Source organism: Lissotriton vulgaris, chromosome 4_1, assembly GCF_964263255.1.
Source record: "Lissotriton vulgaris chromosome 4_1, aLisVul1.2, whole genome shotgun sequence".
NCBI classification, from domain to species: Eukaryota; Metazoa; Chordata; class Amphibia; order Caudata; family Salamandridae; genus Lissotriton; species Lissotriton vulgaris.
The window spans coordinates 500,447,110-500,468,883 of record NC_141691.1 but is presented as its reverse complement, the minus strand read 5'-3'; the positions used below and the strand labels follow the sequence as shown (position 1 = coordinate 500,468,883).

At 47.0% G+C, this 21,774-nt stretch overlaps 1 pseudogene; it reads right to left on the bottom strand.

Annotated features, from left to right (window-relative positions):
* Positions 1-301: 301 nt before the first annotated feature.
* Positions 302-21,774, bottom strand: part of LOC147718899 (uncharacterized) — a 71,180-nt pseudogene continuing 49,707 nt past the window's right edge.

The following is a 21,774-nucleotide window of genomic DNA, read 5'->3' as shown; positions in this document are numbered from 1 at the left end:
ACCTGATGTAATGAAAAAATAAACGAGACAAACTACAAGAGATAAAAAAATAGGACCTCAGGAATGTCCATCTAAATCAACACTACATTGTATTCAACAGCTGCACTTTTGTTTTAGCGAACTACGGAGATGAGTCCTGAACAAGAAGGTTCTCCTGTTTATGCTGCAGTAACTTTTCTGCCTAGGATCATCGCTCCTCCTGTGGTACATTACAGTTCCTCCTAATGCACATGGACGACTGTCTCATAGTAACCTGCAGCTTTCCTGACAACTCCTCGCTCTCCTGCTAAGAACTGTAGTCTTATAGAAAATTCTTATTAAAACCTTCTGCCACCATACCCGTGCTTCCACCGCCAGTTCCACCACCAGCTCCGTAGCCACCACCTCCACCACCATCACCATAGGGACTGTTGACAGAACTTCATCCACCTCCAAATCCGCTTCCACCCTTCATCGGCCCATAGTTGGATTGCTATTGGCCACCATAATTTCCGAAATCGTTGTAGCCACCACTGCCACCATAGCCACCGCCTCCACCGCCACCTAAGTTTCCTCCTTCATTGCAGTCATCGTAGCCTCTGCTACCACCACCATATCCTCCACCAGCTTGACTCCCATAACCACCAGGACTACCACCATAACCGCCACTTCTTCCACCACCATAGCCAGAGCCGCCTCCATAGTTTCCACTGTCCCCGCCATAGCCGTTGTATCCATCCATGTCCGCCACCGTACCCACGACTTACACCTTCACTACCGAAGCCTCCTGGGCCCCCACTGCTGAAGTTTCCTCCTCCACGACTTCCGAAGTTGCCGCCGCCACCAGCATTGCCGAAGCTGATTTCTCGGCCACCACCACGACCTCTTTGCGAGCCAGACGTCTGCATTTCTTGTTTGGAAAGTGCCTTCTTAACTTCACAGTTATGACCATTGTTTGTATGGTATTTCTGAACAACAATTTTGTCAACTGTGTCATGGTCATTGAATGTTACAAATGCAAAGCCTCTTTTCTTCCCGCTCTGGCGATCTTCCATTACTTCAATTGTTTCGATCTTTCCGTACTCTTCGAAGTAGTCTCTTAAATGGTATTCTTCTGTATCTTCTTTAATCCCGCCAACAAAGATTTTTTTGACTGTCAAGTGTGCACCAGGCCTTGGAGAGTCTTCGCGTGACACTGCTCTCTTTGGTTCTACGATATGTCCATCAACCTTGTGTAGCCGAGCTATTTTAGAATTGCAAAAAGGGATGTATGTAAAAAATCACATTTTTTTTGCGATTTCTTAGTATTCATTAATTGCGATTAGCAAATTGCGAAATCGCAATTAAGGAATACTTTCCCATTCATTTCTATGGGCCAGGAGGCCCATAGGAATGAATGGGAAGTCATTCTCAATTTGCGATTCGCAATTTGAGAATCGCAAATTGAGAATAATTTCAAGGGTGCAAGGGTGTCATAAGGACACCCTGATGCACCCCTGAAATGAACATGTGTGCGCATATGGCGTACATACATGCCCTGGCATGTATGTGCGCCACATGGCACCTTCACAAATGCCAAAAAGTGCTTTTGCGAAAGAAATCACAACTTACAACCAACTTGAAGTTGGTGGTAATTTGCGATTTCTTAAGGAGAAATCACAAAACTTGAGTGCTTCTTGCATAGCACTAAAGGAATCGCATTTTGCGATTCCTTAAATGCTTACGCAAAGTTACGGAATAGCAAATTTTGCAAATCCTTAATTTTGCGATGCGATTTTCCTCATACATCCCATTTTCCGAATTTTTAATCGCAAACACTGCTTTTTTGGGATTCGCAGCGTTGCGACTGAAATTTCAGTTCATACATATGCCCGTAAGTCACAAATCCAAACCCTCTGGAACGTTTTGTTTGTGGGTTCCTTATTACCACGCAATCAGTGAGTTTGGCGACCTGTACATTCCAACCTCCCCACAACCAGGGCTTTAAGTGGGCCGGGTCTCAAGGGGTCTGAGCACCGGCAGTTTTTTTGAAGGGGGGCTCGAGACGGGTCTCTATCGGGCTCTGTTTTGAGCCCTGGCACAGGTGGTCTGTTTTTTCCCTCGAGTCAATGCAGTCCGGAAAAAAGCGGCTGGGCACAAAACAGAGCCGATAGAGACCTACTTCGAGATAGTGTGCACATCAATGTGCACTGCTCACACAGCTCACTTCTCACTAGAAGAATTTACGGCATGACATCATGGCAGCTGAGGGTTGTGGGGGAAGGGAAATCCTTTAAAGAGTGATTTTCTATCTGGATTTCCCTTCTCTTTCTGAAACGCAAGAGCAGCAACATTGTGGTAGGGTTACCAGGACTTTAATTGGAAGCTTTTTCAATATTATATGTAACGAGGCAAGCATTAGTTGCAGCTTATTTATCTTATGCAAGTAATAACCATTGACAATGCCAATAGTCCCTACTTGTAGGTATGATGTTACTTGTTGTATCACATATCTGGATGCAATGACAGAAACAGCAAAATGCAAGTCGGGCTGCACACTATGCTAAACACAGATTTTTAGAGTAAGGTTTGTAAAGCCACGCCCCTAATTACACTGGCCACGCCCCTTTGAGAGACCCCCCAGTTTTTTCATCCCACTTAAAGCCCTGCCCACAACCCCACAACCCCGCCCCCGCCCCACGTCATTCAGAATGCCATGACCTCACCTAAGCCATTCTGAATACAAATACTAGTTACACAACACTCTGCTGGTCAGAGACATGCGTTTCAGTCTTAACAGGTCCGATGATGAAACGTACCTGTGGGCAGACCGTTGCAATTTTGCAATGATTTTTCTATCACGCTGTTGCCGAAAAAGTTGATGTAAACTTGCTCTACGAAACAGGGACCTTTTTTAAGCGCCGTGTGTACATTCGTTGGGCAGATACATGTGCAGACAAGCAGTTTACTCTGCTTCCATTCTGAAGGGCTAGGAAAGAACATTGTTCTGGCCTTTCGGCCCCAGTCAAGACGATACACAAACACAACCACCTAGTTGCCAAAAGTCACAGACAAGTATTAAACGAGAACCTTTGGTTTCTCACCGAAAAGGATACGTGATTTTCACCGGGTTCACAGAGACGCCACATGGTTTCATTTTGCGGAAACATTTCCTTCTTAAATATAGTGTACTTTTCAGCCATAGTTTGTATCAAAGTTTTGCCTCTTATTCACTTGTGCATGAAGCTAATATTCTAAAACGTTTTGGCAGAAACGCCAATAAATGAATTTGCTGGAAGTGGGAAATAACAAAATGCGTGAGTATATTAAAATGCAGCACCTTAGTTTTGCAATTTTTTTATTCCAGGCTTTTTGATTTCTTTCACATGTGCGGCAACCTATTTGCAGGCAGATCCAAGGCAGATACATCTAAGTAAACCCCAGTTCAAATCTCTTACTGTGTGCTATTACGTAGGGTGGTGAATGAGCCACCGCCGCCTTTTCTAAACATATGTGTTTGACTAGACAGCGTTTATTTAGTGACTGTGATGCAAGGATTTTCCAATCTATTTGAGGAGACCTCAACCACTGCACCAGCTGGGCTTGGTGTTCAGTCACTCTTCTCACTTGTGATCCAAGGTAGCTAAGGAGTACGCTTTTGCCCACCTGTGATTAGTAGCTGTGCATGTTTCTTTGCCCAAGAGCTTCGCTAGTATGTTCTTTGGAATTCCACCCACCACCACTCATTTCCTGCAGACTAATGACGTCCACGCCTGTGAGTGTAAATGTGACTACTACAATAAATGCATCAAGATACCAAGAATATCCATCCAAAATATCTGATATGCATGCTTGACAGAGAAATAGACAATTTAATTTTAGAGCAAAACTCTCCTCAGTAATAGACTCGAGTACCCCATTGGGCCCAAATTGCCTACCCCCAGCAGAGTTCAATGCCTGCTATCATTCCTGTCAGTGGATGTAAAAAGTTTGTATTTATTATAGACATACAACATAAGAAAACACTTCAGAAATGAACACACATGGGCGTCCCTGGCTAATACCAACTATTCTAGAATATAAATATATATAGCTATATATAACTTGCTGACTACTACCACCACCTCACTTGTATTGCAAGGGTGCCAGGGACCTAAAAGAAGCATGGGACAGACCCATACTAATTTTTTAAAATAAATAATTGAGGCGCCCATTATTTTATTGGGGACACTTCACCGGAGATGTCAAATGTCAGAATACCAAAGCTGCCTGACATTGATTCCACGTTGTGTATCTTTCTTCTACCACTCTGCACCTCTTGTTTGTCTAGCTCATTCTTGCAGCTTCTTTTTCATCTCAACTTTCACCCCGTGTCACCTGTGTTATAATATTTCTATTCCTCTTTCTTTCTCTCTTATCTGTCTATATCTCTCTCAAAATTTGTGGTAATGAGAAATATATTTCAGTTCACAAAAAATAATGTCAGCAACCACCACCTCCACTACCAGCACAAATTAAGCGTAGAAAATGCCCCTTGCCCCTGGGTAAGTAGGACAACGCAGCCATTATTGGTGTTCAGTACCCCCCTGCCTTCTCTGGCCCTAGTGATGCTACATAAGCTTCACAATCTCATCATGTTCCGGAAACCCTTCAGCAGCTCCCAACACATAAAGATATGAAATATAACTTTAAAACCTTAGAAAGGGACGCTATGTCATGTGTTTTCTGCATGGCCCAGTGTAATTTTCCATGTGTTGGCCTAGTTGTGCAAGTTGTAGGCCTCATTTTCCTTTGCACACGTCAGAGTGCTTTAAGTCACACACTCACTGTATAGAGACAATAAATCATACAGGTGTATAAATCAATGTACAGGAAATGTTACATTCAACAATAAGGTGAAGGAGTCTCTTACCGCCACATGCATCAAAGTCCCGTTTTACGATTCCTAAATTGCGATTTTTAGGGAATCGCAAATAAGGAATCGCAAAACGGGATGCATGATTGAAAGTGCATAAAATTTGCGATTCGGTAACAATCGCATTTTTTACCGAATCGCAAATATGAAGCGAATTCCAATTTGCGATTTCGCAATTCCCATTGATTCCTATGGGCCAAAAGGCCCTTAGGAATCATAGGGAATTGCGAATTCGCAAATTGGAATTCGCAAAATGTTAATGCATTCCATGGGTGCAGGGGGGGTTCCAAAGGACCCCCCCTGCACCCCTGAAATGTATTTTTAAATGGATGTTTCACACACACATGTCCTAAGGACATGTGTGTCTGTAACATGACAGTGTTTAAAATGCTAATTTGAGCATTTTAAACCTTTTTCGCAAATTACCACGAGGTTCACCCTCGTGGTAATTTGCCCCCCCTAATTGCGAATTCGCAATTTTCAAAACAATCATTCATTGCTTTTAAGGAATCGCAAATTTGCGATTCCTTAGAAGCAATCGCATTTTTGGAAATCGCTAAAAATAGCGATTTTTCTAAAAATGATTGATGCATGCTAAAAAGGTATTGAGGAATCGCAAACGGCCGATTTTACCGAATCGCACCGTTTGCGATTCCTAAAAACCTTGATGCATGTGGCCGTTAATGCCTGTACTGGTAGGCATTATATGTTAAGAGTACATGGTCAAGAGAAGCACAAAGTCTGGATTTAAAATGTGAAATTGTGGTTGGTGTTGTCAGTGCTAACAAGACTTTATTATAACCAATGGAATTATTCTAGCAAAATTAGAATAATGACAGATTGAGAAAAAAATAATAAGGTTCTAAACTCACATCTTGTAGTTTGCGCACAGGTCCCTGATGCAGGTTGATAACTCAATGTGCTATATTAGAAAGATTGCAAATTATGAACTGCAAGTAACAGAAGCAGTAACCCACTTACCAATCAACATACAATTCTAATCTTTGTTCTGCATGTTACACAATGTGCTTTCCAGCAGGCACATTAAATCTCTGTGATACTTTAGGAGTCTAAACTGTGACTAGACAAAACATGAATCTCTCCGGAAACTGCTTTAACTAACAGAGTTTTGTGACATTAATATAAACCCCTCAAAATTGCTGAGAACTACGTATATTTATCCTTGTTCCCAATTCCTTGTTGCCAGGATGTTCTGCTGCAGAGGGTTTAAAAATAAACAATTCATATATATATATATATACATCCCCAAGGTTTTGTTTTAAATAATGGAGGGTAGCCGCGCAGACCCCCTTCTTGGGCATCTAGAAGCCCCAGGACACTACCTCCTGGGCAATTAAAACAATTGGCAGGAATTGCACAGCCATCCGTGCACCAGGGACCACCACGTCCCTGGGGCTTCCGTTTCCTTTTTTAAGATGGAGGGGGCAAGATGGCCCCCTTACTGGGGGCAACCACCTTACTGGGGCTACCCGTGCAAAGAGAAGGAGGGGGCAGTGCGCCCCCCCTCTCCTGGAGCCATATATGCCCAGGGGACCGCCATCCCCACACGGCCAGCTCCTGCTGAGTCCCAGGCTGCTAAACCCCGGGACGCAGCGAAACAAAAGGGGGTGGCGATGGACGGAGCATCTGAACCAATGAAACACTCACACCCAGTCAACAGATCTGGGTTTAATCCATCACCGTTCTTTAGCCCACTCTGCCACCCGAGTTCAGACATGGCCATATGCAAATCAGTCTGACCCTGTGCCTCATGGGAACAGTCCAGCCCGAACTGCCATGCCATGCCTTCCCATGACCGGTAACAAGCTTCCTAGGACCGGTTTCTGGCATTACAGCCGTCTTCAGCCAGGCTTGCTTTAATCCAGTGGCAAAGTGAGCAAGGGACTCATGTCTGAGCATACCATGCCAACTTATGGCGAACAAAGCGGTACAAAAGGGGGTGGTGATGGACAGAGCATCTGAACCAATCAAACACTCACACCCAGTCAACATATCTGGGTTTAATCCATCACCGTTCTTTAGCTCACTCTGCCACCCCAGTTCAGACATGGCCAAATGCAAATCAGTCTGACCCTGTGCCTCATGGGAACAGTCCAGCCCGAACTGCCAAGCCATGCCTTCCCTGGACCAGAAACAAGCTTCCTAGGACCGGTTTCTGGCATTACAGCCGCATTCAGCCAGGCTTGCTTGAATCCAGTGGCAAAGTGAGCAAGAGACTCACATCGAAGCATACCCTGCCAACGTATGGCGAACAAAGCGGTACAAAAGGGGTGATGATGGACGTAGCATCTGAACCAATCAAACACTCACACCCAGTCAACAGATCTGGGTTTAATCCATCACCGTTCTTTAGCCCACTCCGCCACCCCAGTTCAGACATGGCCATATGCAAATCAGTCTGAACCTGTGCCTCATGTGAACAGTCCAGCCCGAACTGCCAAGCCATGCCTTCCCTGGACCGGTAAAAAGATTCATAGGACCGGTTTCTGGCATTACAGCCGTCTTCAGCCAGGCTTGCTTGAATCCAGTGGCAAAGTGAGCAAGGGACTCACGTCTGAGCATACCCTGCCAACTTATGGAAAAATAAGCGTTACAAAAGGGGGTGGTGATGGACAGAGCATCTGAACCAATCAAACACTCACACCCAGTCAACATATCTGGGTTTAATCCATCACCGTTCATTAGCCCACTCTGCCACCCCAGTTCAGACATGGCCATTTGCAAATCAGTCTGACCCTGTGCCTCATGGGAACAGTCCAGCCCGAACTGCCAAGCCATGCCTTCCCTGGACCGGTAACAAGCTTCCTAGGACCCGTTTCTGGTATTGCAGCCGTCTTCAGCCAGGTTGCTTGAATCCAGTGGCAAAGTGAGCAAGGGACTCACGTCTGAGCATACCCTGCTAACTTATGATGAACTTAGCGGTGCAAAAGGGGGTGGTGATGGACAGAGCATCTAAACCAATCAAACACTCACACCCAGTAAACAGATCTGGGTTTAATCCATCACCGGTCCTTAGCCCACTCTGCCACCCCAGTTCAGTCATGGCCATATGCAAATCAGTCTGACCCTGTGCCTCATAGGAACAGTCCAGCCCGAACTGCAAAGCCATGCCTTCCCTGTACAGGAAACAAGCTTCCTAGGACCGGTTTCTGGCATTGCAGCCGTCTTCAGCCAGGCTTGCTTGAATCCAGTGGCAAAGTGAGCAACAGACTCACGTCTGAGCATACCCTGCCATCTTATGGCGAACTGAGCGGTACAAAAGGGGGTGGTGATGGACAGAGCATCTGAACCAATCAAACACTCACACCCAGTCAACAGATCTGGGTTTAATCCATCACCATCTTTAGCCCCGTCTGCCACCCCAGTTCAGACATGGCCATATGCAAATCAGTCTGACCCTGTGCCTCATGGGAACAGTCCAGCCCGAACTGCCAAGCCATGTCTTCCCTGGACCGGAAACAAGCTTCCTAGGACCGGTTTATGGCATTACAGCCGTCTTCAGCCAGGCTTGCTTGAATCCATGGCAAAGTGAGCATCGGACTCACGTCTGAGCATACCCTGCCAACTTATGTCGAGCAAAGCGGCACAAAAGGGGGTGGTGATGGACGGGGCATCTGAACCAATCAAACACTCACACCCAGTCAACAGATCTGGGTTTAATCCATCACCGTTCTTTAGCCCACTCCGCCACCCCAGTTCAGACATGGCCATATGCAAATCAGTCTGAACCTGTGCCTCATGTGAACAGTCCAGCCCGAACTGCCAAGCCATGCCTTCCCTGGACCGGTAAAAAGATTCATAGGACCGGTTTCTGGCATTACAGCCGTCTTCAGCCAGGCTTGCTTGAATCCAGTGGCAAAGTGAGCAAGGGACTCACGTCTGAGCATACCCTGCCAACTTATGGAAAAATAAGCGTTACAAAAGGGGGTGGTGATGGACAGAGCATCTGAACCAATCAAACACTCACACCCAGTCAACATATCTGGGTTTAATCCATCACCGTTCATTAGCCCACTCTGCCACCCCAGTTCAGACATGGCCATTTGCAAATCAGTCTGACCCTGTGCCTCATGGGAACAGTCCAGCCCGAACTGCCAAGCCATGCCTTCCCTGGACCGGTAACAAGCTTCCTAGGACCCGTTTCTGGTATTGCAGCCGTCTTCAGCCAGGTTGCTTGAATCCAGTGGCAAAGTGAGCAAGGGACTCACGTCTGAGCATACCCTGCTAACTTATGATGAACTTAGCGGTGCAAAAGGGGGTGGTGATGGACAGAGCATCTAAACCAATCAAACACTCACACCCAGTAAACAGATCTGGGTTTAATCCATCACCGGTCCTTAGCCCACTCTGCCACCCCAGTTCAGTCATGGCCATATGCAAATCAGTCTGACCCTGTGCCTCATAGGAACAGTCCAGCCCGAACTGCAAAGCCATGCCTTCCCTGTACAGGAAACAAGCTTCCTAGGACCGGTTTCTGGCATTGCAGCCGTCTTCAGCCAGGCTTGCTTGAATCCAGTGGCAAAGTGAGCAACAGACTCACGTCTGAGCATACCCTGCCATCTTATGGCGAACTGAGCGGTACAAAAGGGGGTGGTGATGGACAGAGCATCTGAACCAATCAAACACTCACACCCAGTCAACAGATCTGGGTTTAATCCATCACCATCTTTAGCCCCGTCTGCCACCCCAGTTCAGACATGGCCATATGCAAATCAGTCTGACCCTGTGCCTCATGGGAACAGTCCAGCCCGAACTGCCAAGCCATGTCTTTCCTGGACCGGAAACAAGCTTCCTAGGACCGGTTTATGGCATTACAGCCGTCTTCAGCCAGGCTTGCTTGAATCCATGGCAAAGTGAGCAACGGACTCACGTCTGAGCATACCCTGCCAACTTATGTCGAGCAAAGCGGCACAAAAGGGGGTGGTGATGGACGGGGCATCTGAACCAATCAAACACTCACACCCAGTCAACAGATCTGGGTTTAATCCATCACCGTTCTTTAGCCCACTCTGCCACCCAAGTTCAGACATGGCCATATGCAAATCAGTCTGCCCCTGTGCCTCGTGAGAATAGTTCAGCCCGAACTGCCAAGCCATGCCTTCTCTGGACTAGAAACAAGTTTCCTAGGACCGGGTTCTGGCATTACAGCCGTCTTCAGCCAGGCTTGCTTAAATCCAGTGGCAAAGTGAGCAAGGGACTCACATCTGAGCATACCCTGCCAACTTATGGCAAACAAAGCGGTACAAAAGAGGGTGGTGATGGACGGAGCATCTGAACTAATCAAACACTCACACCCAGTCAACAGATCTGGGTTTAATCCATCACCGTTCTTTAGCCCACTCTGCCACCCCAGTTCAGACATGGCCATATGCAAATCAGTCTGACCCTGTGCCTCATGGGAACAGTCCAGCCCGAACTGCCAAGCCATGCCTTCCCTGGACCGGTAACAAGCTTCCTAGGACCGGTTTCTGGCTTTACAGCCGTCTTCAGCCAGGCTTGCTTGAATCCAGTGGCTAAGTGAGCAAGGTACTCATGTCTGAGCATACCCTGCCAACTTATGGCGAACAAAGCGGTACAAAAGGGAGCGTGATGGAAGGAGCATCTGAACCAATCAAACACTCACACCCAGTCAACAGATCTGGGTTTAATCTATCACCGTTCTTTAGCCCACTCTGCCACCCCAGTTCAGACATGGCCAAATGCAAATCAGTCTGACCCTGTGCCTCATGGGAACAGTCCAGCCTGAACTGCCAAGCCATGCCTTCCCTGGACCGGAAACAAGCTTTCTAGGACCGATTTCTGGCATTACAGCCGTCTTCAGCCAGGCTTGCTTGAATCCATTGGTAAAGTGAGCAAGGGACTCACGTCTGAGCTTACCCTGCCAACTTATGGCGAACAAAGCGGTACAAAAGGGGGTGGTGATGGACGGAGCATCTGAACCAATCAAACACTCACACCCAGTCAACAGATCTGGGTTTAATCCATCACCATTCTTCAGCCCACTCTGCCACCCCAGTTCAGACATGGCCATATGCAAATCAGTCTGACCCTGTGCCTCATGGGAACAGTCCAGCCCAAACTGCCAAGCCATGCCTTCCCTGGCCCGGAAACAAGCTTCCTAGGACCGGTTTCTGGCATTACAGCCGTCTTCAGCCAGGCTTGCTTGAATTCAGTGGCAAAGTGAGCAAGAGACTCATGTCTGAGCATACCCTGACAACTTATGGCGAACAAAGCGGTACAAAAGGGGGTGGTGATGGTCGGAGCATAAGAACCAATCAAACACTCACACCCAGTCAACAGATATGGGTTTAATCCATCACCGTTCTTCAGCCCACTCTGCCACCCCAGTTCAGACATGGCCATATGCAAATCAGTCTGACCCTGTGCCTCATGGGAACAGTCCAGCCCGAACTGCCAAGCCATGCCTTCCCTGGACCGGAAACAAGCTTTCTAGGACCGGTTTCTGGCATTACAGCCGTCTTCAGCCAGGCTTGCTTGAATCGATTGGCAAAGTGAGCAAGGGACTTACGTCTGAGCATACCTCTTGTTTGTCTAGCTCATTCTTGCAGCTTCTTTTTCATCTCTACTTTCACCCCGTGTCACCTGTGTTATAATATTTCTATTCCTCTTTCTTTCTCTCTTATCTGCCTATAGCTCTCTCAAAATTTGTGGTAATAAGAAATATATTTCAGTTCACAAAAAATAATGTCAGCAACCACCACCTCCACTACCAGCACAAATTAAGCGTAGAAAATGCCCCTTGCCCCTGGGTAAGTAGGACAAGGCAGCCATTATTGGTGTTCAGTACCCCCCTGCCTTCTCTGGCCCTAGTGATGCTACATAAGCTTCACAATCTCATCATGTTCCGGAAACCCTTCAGCAGCTCCCAACACATAAAGATATGAAATATAACTTAAAAACCTTAGAAAGGGACGCTATGTCATGTGTTTTCTGCATGGCCCAGTGTAATTTTCCATGTGTTGGCCTAGTTGTGCAAGTTGTAGGCCTCATTTTCCTTTGCACACGTCAGAGTGCTTTAAGTCACACACTCACTGTATAGAGACAATAAATCATATAGGTGTATAAATCAATGTACAGGAAATGTTACATTCAACAATAAGGTGAAGGAGTCTCTTACCGCCACATGCATCAAAGTCCCGTTTTACGATTCCTAAATTGCGATTGTTAGGGAATCGCAAATAAGGAATCGCAAAACGGGATGCATGATTGAAAGTGCATAAAATTTGCGATTCGGTAACAATCGCATTTTTTACCGAATCGCAAATATTAAGCGAATTCCAATTTGCGATTTCGCAATTCCCATTGATTCCAATGGGCCAAAAGGCCCATAGGAATCAATGGGAAATGCGAATTCGCAAATTGGAATTCGCAAAATGTTAATGCATTCCATGGGTGCAGGGGGGGTTCCAAAGGACCCCCCCTGCACCCCTGAAATGTATTTTTAAATGGATGTTTCACACACACATGTCCTAAGGACATGTGTGTCTGTAACATGACAGTGTTTAAAATGCTAATTTGAGCATTTTAAACCTTTTTCGCAAATTACCACGAGGTTCACCCTCGTGGTAATTTGCCCCCCCCTAATTGCGAATTCGCAATTTTCAAAACAATCATTCATTGCTTTTAAGGAATCGCAAATTTGCGATTCCTTAGAAGCAATCACATTTTTGGAAATCGCTAAAAATAGCGATTTTTCCAAAAATGATTGATGCATGCTAAAAAGGTATTTAGGAATCGCAAACAGCCGATTTTACCGAATCGCAACATTTGCGATTCCTAAAAACCTTGATGCATGTGGCCGTTAATGCCTGTACTGGTAGGCATTATATGTTAAGAGTACATGGTCAAGAGAAGCACAAAGTCTGGATTTAAAATGTGAAATTGTGGTTGGTGTTGTCAGTGCTAACAAGACTTTATTATAACCAATGGAATTATTCTAGCAAAATTAGAATAATGACAGATTGAGAAAAAAATAATAAGGTTCTAAACTCACATCTTGTAGTTTGTGCACAGGTCCCTGATTCAGGTTGATAACTCAATGTGCTATATTAGAAAGATTGCAAATTATGAACTGCAAGTAACAGAAGCAGTAACCCACTTACCAATCAACATACAATTCTAATCTTTGTTCTGCATGTTACACAATGTGCTTTTCAACAGGCACATTAAATCTCTGTGATACTTTAGGAGTCTAAACTGTGACTAGACAAAACATGAATCTCTCCGGAAACTGCTTTAACTAACAGGGTTTTGTGACATTAATATAAACCCCTCAAAATTGCTGAGAACTACGTATCTTTATCCTTGTTCCCAATTCCTTGTTGCCAGGATGTTCTGCTGCAGAGGGTTTAAAAATAAACAATTCATATATATATATATATATACATCCCCAAGGTTTTGTTTTAAATAATGGAGGGTAGCCACGCAGACCCCCTTCTTGGGCATCTAGAAGCCCCAGGACACTACCTCCTGGGCAATTAAAACAATTGGCAGGAATTGCACAGCCATCCGTGCACCAGGGACCACCACGTCCCTGGGGCTTCCGTTTCCTTTTTTAAGATGGAGGGGGCAAGACGGCCCCCTTACTGGGGGCAACCACCTTACTGGGGCTACCCGTGCAAAGAGAAGGAGGGGGCAGTGCGCCCCCCCTCTCCTGGAGCCATATATGCCCAGGGGACCGCCATCCCCACACGGCCAGCTCCTGCTGAGTCCCAGGCTGCTAAACCCCGGGACACAGCGGAACAAAAGGGGGTGGTGATGGACGGAGCATCTGAACCAATAAAAGACTCACACCCAGTCAACAGATCTGGGTTTAATCCATCACCGTTCTTTAGCCCACTCTGCCACCCGAGTTCAGACATGGCCATATGCAAATCAGTCTGACCCTGTGCCTCATGGGAACAGTCCAGCCCGAACTGCCATGCCATGCCTTCCCTGGACTGGTAACAAGCTTCCTAGGACCGGTTTCTGGCATTACAACCGTCTTCAGCCAGGCTTGCTTTAATCCAGTGGCAAAGTGAGCAAGGGACTCATGTCTGAGCATACCATGCCAACTTATGGCGAACAAAGCGGTACAAAAGGGGGTGGTGATGGACAGAGCATTTGAACTAATCAAACACTCACACCCAGTCAACATATCTGGGTTTAATCCATCACCGTTCTTTAGCTCACTCTGCCACCCCAGTTCAGACATGGCTAAATGCAAATCAGTCTGACCCTGTGCCTCATGGGAACAGTCCAGCCCGAACTGCCAAGCCATGCCTTCCCTGGACCAGAAACAAGCTTCCTAGGACCGGTTTCTGGCATTACAGCCGCATTCAGCCAGGCTTGCTTGAATGCAGTGGCAAAGTGAGCAAGAGACTCACGTCTGAGCATACCCTGCCAACGTATGGCGAACAAAGCGGTACAAAAGGGGTGATGATGGACGTAGCATCTGAACCAATCAAACACTCACACCCAGTCAACAGATCTGGGTTTAATCCATCACCGTTCTTTAGCCCACTCCGCCACCCCAGTTCAGACATGGCCATATGCAAATCAGTCTGAACCTGTGCCTCATGTGAACAGTCCAGCCCGAACTGCCAAGCCATGCCTTCCCTGGACCGGTAAAAAGATTCATAGGACCGGTTTCTGGCATTACAGCCGTCTTCAGCCAGGCTTGCTTGAATCCAGTGGCAAAGTGAGCAAGGGACTCACGTCTGAGCATACCCTGCCAACTTATGGAAAAATAAGCGTTAAAAAAGGGGGTGGTGATGGACAGAGCATCTGAACCAATCAAACACTCACACCCAGTCAACAGATCTGGGTTTAATCCATCACTGTTCATTAGCCCACTCTGCCACCCCAGTTCAGACATGGCCATTTGCAAATCAGTCTGACCCTGTGCCTCATGGGAACAGTCCAGCCCGAACTGCCAAGCCATGCCTTCCCTGGACCGGTAACAAGCTTCCTAGGACCCGTTTCTGGCATTGCAGCGGTCTTCAGCCAGGTTGCTTGAATCCAGTGGCAAAGTGAGCAAGGGACTCACGTCTGAGCATACCCTGCTAACTTATGATGAACTTAGCGGTGCAAAAGGGGGTGGTGATGGACAGAGCATCTAAACCAATCAAACACTCACACCCAGTCAACAGATCTGGGTTTAATCCATCACCGGTCCTTAGCCCACTCTGCCACCCCAGTTCAGTCATGGCCATATGCAAATCAGTCTGACCCTGTGCCTCATAGGAACAGTCCAGCCCGAACTGCAAAGCCATGCCTTCCCTGTACAGGAAACAAGCTTCCTAGGACCGGTTTCTGGCATTGCAGCCGTCTTCAGCCAGGCTTGCTTGAATCCAGTGGCAAAGTGAGCAACGGACTCACGTCTGAGCATACCCTGCCAACTTATGGCGAAGTAAGCGGTACAAAAGGGGGTGGTGATGGACAGAGCATCTGAACCAATCAAACACTCACACCCAGTCAACAGATCTGGGTTTAATCCATCACCATCTTTAGCCCCGTCTGCCACCCCAGTTCAGACATGGCCATATGCAAATCAGTTTGACCCTGTGCCTCATGGGAACAGTCCAGCCCGAACTGCCAAGCCATGTCTTCCCTGGACCGGAAACAAGCTTCCTAGGACCGGTTTATGGCATTACAGCCGTCTTCAGCCAGGCTTGCTTGAATCCATGGCAAAGTGAAGAAGGGACTCACGTCTGAGCATACCCTGCCAACTTATGTCGAGCAAAGCGGCACAAAAGGGGGTGGTGATGGACGGGGCATCTGAACCAATCAAACACTCACACCCAGTCAACAGATCTGGGTTTAATCCATCACCGTTCTTTAGCCCACTCTGCCACCCAAGTTCAGACATGGCCATATGCAAATCAGTCTGCCCCTGTGCCTCGTGAGAACAGTTCAGCCCGAACTGCCAAGCCATGCCTTCTCTGGACTGGAAACAAGCTTCCTAGGACCGGGTTCTGGCATTACAGCCGTCTTCAGCCAGGCTTGCTTAAATCCAGTGGCAAAGTGAGCAAGGGACTCACATATGAGCATACCCTGCCAACTTATGGCAAACAAAGCGGTACAAAAGAGGGTGGTGATGGACGGAGCATCTGAACTAATCAAACACTCACACCCAGTCAACAGATCTGGGTTTAATCCATCACCGTTCTTTAGCCCACTCTGCCACCCCAGTTCAGACATGGCCATATGCAAATCAGTCCGACCCTGTGCCTCATGGGAACAGTCCAGCCCGAACTGCCAAGCCATGCCTTCCCTGGACCGGTAACAAGCTTCCTAGGACCGGTTTCTGGCCTTACAGCCGTCTTTAGCCAGGCTTGCTTGATTCCAGTGGCAAAGTGAGCAAGGGACTCATGTCTGAGCATACCCTGCCAACTTATGGCGAACAAAGCGGTACAAAAGGGAGCGTGATGGAAGGAGCATCTGAACCAATCAAACACTCACACCCAGTCAACAGATCTGGGTTTAATCCATCACCGTTCTTTAGCCCACTCTGCCACCCCAGTTCAGACATGGCCAAATGCAAATCAGTCTGACCCTGTGCCTCATGGGAACAGTCCAGCCTGAACTGCCAAGCCATGCCTTCCCTGGACCGGAAACAAGCTTTCTAGGACCGATTTCTGGCATTACAGCCGTCTTCAGCCAGGCTTGCTTGAATCCATTGGTAAAGTGAGCAAGGGACTCACGTCTGAGCATACCCTGCCAACTTATGGCGAACAAAGCGGTACAAAAGGGGGTGGTGATGGACGGAGCATCTGAACCAATCAAACACTCACACCCAGTCAACAGATCTGGGTTTCATCCATCACCGTTCTTCAGCCCACTCTGCCACCCCAGTTCAGACATGGCCATATGCAAATCAGTCTGACCCTGTGCCTCATTGGAACAGTCCAGCCCAAACTGCCAAGCCATGCCTTCCCTGGCCCGGAAACAAGCTTCCTAGGACCGGTTTCTGGCATTACAGCCGTCTTCAGCCAGGCTTGCTTGAATTCAGTGGCAAAGTGAGCAAGAGACTCACGTCTGAGCATACCCTGCCAACTTATGGGCCCAAATTGCCTACCCCCAGCAGAGTTCAATGCCTGCTATCATTCCTGTCAGTGGATGTAAAAAGTTTGTATTTATTATAGACATACAACATAAGAAAACACTTCAGAAATGAACACACATGGGCGTCCCTGGCTAATACCAACTATTCTAGAATATAAATATATATAGCTATATATAACTTGCTGACTACTACCACCACCTCACTTGTATTGCAAGGGTGCCAGGGACCTAAAAGAAGCATGGGACAGACCCATACTAATTTTTTAAAATAAATAATTGAGGCGCCCATTATTTTATTGGGGACACTTCACCGGAGATGTCAAATGTCAGAATACCAAAGCTGCCTGACATTGATTCCACGTTGTGTATCTTTCTTCTACCACTCTGCACCTCTTGTTTGTCTAGCTCATTCTTGCAGCTTCTTTTTCATCTCAACTTTCACCCCGTGTCACCTGTGTTATAATATTTCTATTCCTCTTTCTTTCTCTCTTATCTGCCTATATCTCTCTCAAAATTTGTGGTAATGAGAAATATATTTCAGTTCACAAAAAATAATGTCAGCAACCACCACCTCCACTACCAGCACAAATTAAGCGTAGAAAATGCCCCTTGCCCCTGGGTAAGTAGGACAACGCAGCCATTATTGGTGTTCAGTACCCCCCTGCCTTCTCTGGCCCTAGTGATGCTACATAAGCTTCACAATCTCATCATGTTCCGGAAACCCTTCAGCAGCTCCCAACACATAAAGATATGAAATATAACTTAAAAACCTTAGAAAGGGACGCTATGTCATGTGTTTTCTGCATGGCCCAGTGTAATTTTCCATGTGTTGGCCTAGTTGTGCAAGTTGTAGGCCTCATTTTCCTTTGCACACGTCAGAGTGCTTTAAGTCACACACTCACTGTATAGAGACAATAAATCATACAGGTGTATAAATCAATGTACAGGAAATGTTACATTCAACAATAAGGTGAAGGAGTCTCTTACCGCCACATGCATCAAAGTCCCGTTTTACGATTCCTAAATTGCGATTTTTAGGGAATCGCAAATAAGGAATCGCAAAACGGGATGCATGATTGAAAGTGCATAAAATTTGCGATTCGGTAACAATCGCATTTTTTACCGAATCGCAAATATGAAGCGAATTCCAATTTGCGATTTCGCAATTCCCATTGATTCCTATGGGCCAAAAGGCCCTTAGGAATCATAGGGAATTGCGAATTCGCAAATTGGAATTCGCAAAATGTTAATGCATTCCATGGGTGCAGGGGGGGTTCCAAAGGACCCCCCCTGCACCCCTGAAATGTATTTTTAAATGGATGTTTCACACACACATGTCCTAAGGACATGTGTGTCTGTAACATGACAGTGTTTAAAATGCTAATTTGAGCATTTTAAACCTTTTTCGCAAATTACCACGAGGTTCACCCTCGTGGTAATTTGCCCCCCCTAATTGCGAATTCGCAATTTTCAAAACAATCATTCATTGCTTTTAAGGAATCGCAAATTTGCGATTCCTTAGAAGCAATCGCATTTTTGGAAATCGCTAAAAATAGCGATTTTTCTAAAAATGATTGATGCATGCTAAAAAGGTATTTAGGAATCGCAAACGGCCGATTTTACCGAATCGCACCGTTTGCGATTCCTAAAAACCTTGATGCATGTGGCCGTTAATGCCTGTACTGGTAGGCATTATATGTTAAGAGTACATGGTCAAGAGAAGCACAAAGTCTGGATTTAAAATGTGAAATTGTGGTTGGTGTTGTCAGTGCTAACAAGACTTTATTATAACCAATGGAATTATTCTAGCAAAATTAGAATAATGACAGATTGAGAAAAAAATAATAAGGTTCTAAACTCACATCTTGTAGTTTGCGCACAGGTCCCTGATGCAGGTTGATAACTCAATGTGCTATATTAGAAAGATTGCAAATTATGAACTGCAAGTAACAGAAGCAGTAACCCACTTACCAATCAACATACAATTCTAATCTTTGTTCTGCATGTTACACAATGTGCTTTCCAGCAGGCACATTAAATCTCTGTGATACTTTAGGAGTCTAAACTGTGACTAGACAAAACATGAATCTCTCCGGAAACTGCTTTAACTAACAGAGTTTTGTGACATTAATATAAACCCCTCAAAATTGCTGAGAACTACGTATATTTATCCTTGTTCCCAATTCCTTGTTGCCAGGATGTTCTGCTGCAGAGGGTTTAAAAATAAACAATTCATATATATATATATATACATCCCCAAGGTTTTGTTTTAAATAATGGAGGGTAGCCGCGCAGACCCCCTTCTTGGGCATCTAGAAGCCCCAGGACACTACCTCCTGGGCAATTAAAACAATTGGCAGGAATTGCACAGCCATCCGTGCACCAGGGACCACCACGTCCCTGGGGCTTCCGTTTCCTTTTTTAAGATGGAGGGGGCAAGATGGCCCCCTCACTGGGGGCAACCACCTTACTGGGGCTACCCGTGCAAAGAGAAGGAGGGGGCAGTGCGCCCCCCCTCTCCTGGAGCCATATATGCCCAGGGGACCGCCATCCCCACACGGCCAGCTCCTGCTGAGTCCCAGGCTGCTAAACCCCGGGACACAGCGAAACAAAAGGGGGTGGCGATGGACGGAGCATCTGAACCAATGAAACACTCACACCCAGTCAACAGATCTGGGTTTAATCCATCACCGTTCTTTAGCCCACTCTGCCACCCGAGTTCAGACATGGCCATATGCAAATCAGTCTGACCCTGTGCCTCATGGGAACAGTCCAGCCCGAACTGCCATGCCATGCCTTCCCATGACCGGTAACAAGCTTCCTAGGACCGGTTTCTGGCATTAAGCCGTCTTCAGCCAGGCTTGCTTTAATCCAGTGGCAAAGTGAGCAAGGGACTCATGTCTGAGCATACCATGCCAACTTATGGCGAACAAAGCGGTACAAAAGGGGGTGGTGATGGACAGAGCATCTGAACCAATCAAACACTCACACCCAGTCAACATATCTGGGTTTAATCCATCACCGTTCTTTAGCTCACTCTGCCACCCCAGTTCAGACATGGCCAAATGCAAATCAGTCTGACCCTGTGCCTCATGGGAACAGTCCAGCCCGAACTGCCAAGCCATGCCTTCCCTGGACCAGAAACAAGCTTCCTAGGACCGGTTTCTGGCATTAAGCCGTCTTCAGCCAGGCTTGCTTTAATCCAGTGGCAAAGTGAGCAAGGGACTCATGTCTGAGCATACCATGCCAACTTATGGCGAACAAAGCGGTACAAAAGGGGGTGGTGATGGACAGAGCATCTGAACCAATCAAACACTCACACCCAGTCAACATATCTGGGTTTAATCCATCACCGTTCTTTAGCTCACTCTGCCACCCCAGTTCAGACATGGCCAAATGCAAATCAGTCTGACCCTGTGCCTCATGGGAACAGTCCAGCCCGAACTGCCAAGCCATGCCTTCCCTGGACCAGAAACAAGCTTCCTAGGACCGGTTTCTGGCATTACAGCCGCATTCAGCCAGGCTTGCTTGAATCCAGTGGCAAAGTGAGCAAGAGACTCACATCGAAGCATACCCTGCCAACGTATGGCGAACAAAGCGGTACAAAAGGGGTGATGATGGACGTAGCATCTGAACCAATCAAACACTCACACCCAGTCAACAGATCTGGGTTTAATCCATCACCGTTCTTTAGCCCACTCCGCCACCCCAGTTCAGACATGGCCATATGCAAATCAGTCTGAACCTGTGCCTCATGTGAACAGTCCAGCCCGAACTGCCAAGCCATGCCTTCCCTGGACCGGTAAAAAGATTCATAGGACCGGTTTCTGGCATTACAGCCGTCTTCAGCCAGGCTTGCTTGAATCCAGTGGCAAAGTGAGCAAGGGACTCACGTCTGAGCATACCCTGCCAACTTATGGAAAAATAAGCGTTGCAAAAGGGGGTGGTGATGGACAGAGCATCTGAACCAATCAAACACTCACACCCAGTCAACATATCTGGGTTTAATCCATCACCGTTCATTAGCCCACTCTGCCACCCCAGTTCAGACATGGCCATTTGCAAATCAGTCTGACCCTGTGCCTCATGGGAACAGTCCAGCCCGAACTGCCAAGCCATGCCTTCCCTGGACCGGTAACAAGCTTCCTAGGACCCGTTTCTGGTATTGCAGCCGTCTTCAGCCAGGTTGCTTGAATCCAGTGGCAAAGTGAGCAAGGGACTCACGTCTGAGCATACCCTGCTAACTTATGATGAACTTAGCGGTGCAAAAGGGGGTGGTGATGGACAGAGCATCTAAACCAATCAAACACTCACACCCAGTAAACAGATCTGGGTTTAATCCATCACCGGTCCTTAGCCCACTCTGCCACCCCAGTTCAGTCATGGCCATATGCAAATCAGTCTGACCCTGTGCCTCATAGGAACAGTCCAGCCCGAACTGCAAAGCCATGCCTTCCCTGTACAGGAAACAAGCTTCCTAGGACCGGTTTCTGGCATTGCAGCCGTCTTCAGCCAGGCTTGCTTGAATCCAGTGGCAAAGTGAGCAACAGACTCACGTCTGAGCATACCCTGCCATCTTATGGCGAACTGAGCGGTACAAAAGGGGGTGGTGATGGACAGAGCATCTGAACCAATCAAACACTCACACCGAGTCAACAGATCTGGGTTTAATCCATCACCATCTTTAGCCCCGTCTGCCACCCCAGTTCAGACATGGCCATATGCAAATCAGTCTGACCCTGTGCCTCATGGGAACAGTCCAGCCCGAACTGCCAAGCCATGTCTTCCCTGGACCGGAAACAAGCTTCCTAGGA